Below are 3,462 nucleotides of genomic sequence, written 5' to 3' on the forward strand. Positions count from 1 at the left end.
GGGGATAGGGCGGCTGCGGGGGCGGCTGCGGGGCTGGGGCGGGGACGATGCCGGTGCCTCACGCTCGCGGGAGTTCATGCCCGTGGCGATAGATAGAGACCCGGGGTGTGCGCATGCATATATTTATTTATCGTCCTGTGTGTGGTTGTATCTGTAGCTGTACAGACAAGGGCCGAGGTGTTGCAGTGCCTCGGCGCGGCGCTGGCACCCCACCCGGCTTTCTGAGGGGAGCCAGGGGCTATAACGCTGTATATTGCCCCCGGCGCGAGCCRTGTGCCGTCGCTGACGCACGGCAGCAGCTCAACGGCGCAGAGGCTTCATAACCCGCTTTGAGGTCCCGCACAGTGCTGTTTGTTCATAAAGCCAGGCTCGAAGTATTTCTGGAGAATGGCCATTACAGCGAGGCTCTTGCACACTGCAACAGTGCAAGCTGCATATGTGCAAGCTCCTAACCTACAGTATCAAGTCTAGCTGGAGATGGGTTAGAAGCCAGGGTTCCAGTGCTTGGATCGCAAAAAGGTGAAGAAATGAAATGGAAGCTAAGAAAAATTTTGCACTAGTCAAAAAACAAATCATGGAATTCGACATTTAAACAAGTCAGTTATATTTTATTGGTGTAGATCCACAGAGTATAGTTTTCTTTTCTGTTCTTCCAATTTAAATTGATAAGCATGTTTCCTACTGATTTCAGCCAGCACATACTTACGCTTTCTTCTTTCTTTCTAAAATTAAATCACTCATTCAAATAAAATGGGAATTCAGAGTAATAAGGAGATGAATTAATATAGGGGCAAATGCTGAAAGGTAGCAACTTAGAATTGCAGGAGATTTCAAGGGTAATTTTTCTTACAGTTGATGGTACCACATCCAGTATACTGATTATCTACTTTCTCAGCTGCCTTGAAGCCAGGGGGAAGCTATATCAATCGTGGGGCAGCACGGTTAACCAACCAGAACAATGACAAAAACTTCAGCGAACAAATAAAGCCACGTTTTTTCTCAAGCAAACACGTAAGTGACAGCACAACAGTGGTTGGTGGTACTGTGCTGAACTGAGCTATGAGAGTTTTCTTGCAAGAGCAGATTTACTGGTGCTATTTTTCAAAATAAACTTATGGTTAGGGTGTTATGGCTCAGCTGGTTAGAGCATGGTGCTAATAATGCCAAGGTCATGGGTTTTGATCTCATATGGGCCACTCATTTGGGGATTGGGTTAGATGATCTCCAGAGGTCCCTTCCAACCTTACTGATTCTATGACGATTCTATGATTATTTTCTAATAAGGGGAGATATTTATTAGATCTGTCATTGATTTAGAGCCCAGAGTATGCAACAGAGTTTGACTGAGAAAAATAAAAGCTACCTCAAAACCCCAGTCCTGCAGGGTTTGTACCCAGGTATGGGTCTTTCTTGGTAATGGTGGGTTCCTGTCATTTCAGGACTGTTTCACCTCTGTAGTACTCAAGAGCAGACCAGCCTCAAGGGTTATTCTCAGAGTTTCATTATCTGGTTCTTTTCATTAGAGAGTAATTTTATGAGGGGTTGTGTAAAGCAATAATATTCACTTGAAGGCTTAGTGCATTTCCTCATTTCTGACCTGATTCTGTTCTTTGGCAGCAGAGGATGCTGTGAAGCTGCAGAAACTGTGGTAGTATGAAGGGAAGGAGATCTCAGAGCTGGACTCTTTTCTGTGATCAGCAAGAGGGCAGGATCTTTTCGAGGCCTGTAGGAGGACAGGATGTGCCAGGAGACCTGAACCACTGGTGATACAAGTGAGTACAGCATCTGTTGTTTCAAGGAGAGCTCTGTGGCAGAGGGAGACGGGCACTACCATCCTTATGSGATGTGGTAAGGCTGCTTAGTTAGGCATGAAGCAGCTCTTCCCACTTTTCTTTATCCCATATTACTGCGTCTTCTCAACTTGCATCTATTAGATTAACCTAAACATTTTCATGATAACCAATGTGCATCATGCCCACTTCCATGTTACTTATTGCAGTGAAGCTCTGTTCTTTTAATAGGATTTAGACACTACTGTAATGCAAAGAATATGTAAGTGCTGAGACCAAAAGACATGTAAAATGCRTTAATGTTACTGAGCATTTCATTAGTTTTTCCATATTAGTTTGAGTGCTAACTCAGATCGATAACATCTTGTTCTCTGTACTGTATAGTTTCTGGACACCAATGGTAAATTTGTGTACAGCTAGCCTGGGGAACTTATTGCTAACTGAAGAAAGGGACAACTGTACACTTCAGTGACAGTAATGTGTGTCAAGTGTAACTGATTTTTTTAGCAGGCAAATTGAATTGAATCACATCCCTGCATCCCACTGAGTGGATACTGTGGACTGAGTGAAAGAAGAGAAAAGGAAGTGTTCCTAACATAAAAAAAACATAAATCAGAACTAAAGTAAAGGTATAAATTGATGGGTGTAAAATAGTTCATATGGGTATATTTAAATTGAAAAGTCATCCTGTTGTGCAGGGCTTGTGAATGTTGGGGACTGATGGAGCAGCAGAGTGAGAGAGATGAAAATAACTGAATTGCTAAAGAAAGGTTTATATGTGAGAGAGAATTTAATTAGTGTAATTTTAATTTTAATTCTAAGTGAAGTTACCTAAAGATGTTCAAAAGGGCATGTGAATTCTTCCTATTTAGATACCTTTGTCCATAGAACCTAACTTAGATTCCTCATAACCATATGGAGATTTGGACCACTTTAATTAAATATAAGGTAATGTAGTCAATTTTTCTTGGAGGCAAGGCTCAAGAGTGCCTCCTCTGAAAGAGCTCAGTGGTACAAGCCAATCCCATGGATATCTAGTTTCTCCAGTGTTGGGAAAAGCACTCTGGTTGGTAGCATTCATGAGATCCAGGTTCAATCTCTATTAGATTATTTTCCAACACTGCTTGCTTCCCTGGACAGTGTTGCTCTCAGAGTGCAAGGAAATCTTGCAGGTCTGTCTGTATATCGTTTGTATTTCCCAGTGGAGGAGGAAGGAAGCACTGCAGTATGTGATGTTTTTGTTTTGAAAATTGCACTCTTTGCAGAGCTCATTCTTTCTACTGCAAAGTACCTGTGGCTCTGTCCTCTCCTGCAGGCTGTGTCCTTTAGTGAAACACTCCCGTCATGAGTTTGGTCCAACACAACCTCTCTCTTTCATTAGAGAGTTCACTTTCTGGGCATCCTTGCTTCTCCCCTTCTTGCAGCCCTAAATTAGACAAAAATGCTGTGTGTTATCTACTGTCATCATTTCTGCTGTTCTGGACTTAGCACTCCTCAAATCTTCCCACTTGTTCTCTCCTTCTCACAGACCTGCCTTCCTCTTTATTATACTTCCTTCCATTTATCTCTCTCTGTTCATGCTTCTGCCCTCATATGCCCGTGCTAGAGCCTTTCCCCATTCTTGTTGCTTGGATGGGCCCTGCTCTCTCTCACTCTTGTCCTAATCCATGCT

Source organism: Rhea americana, unplaced genomic scaffold (genome assembly GCF_003343005.1).
Source record: "Rhea americana isolate MKP2758 unplaced genomic scaffold, rheAme1 scaffold_177, whole genome shotgun sequence".
Classification (NCBI taxonomy): Eukaryota; Metazoa; Chordata; class Aves; order Rheiformes; family Rheidae; genus Rhea; species Rhea americana.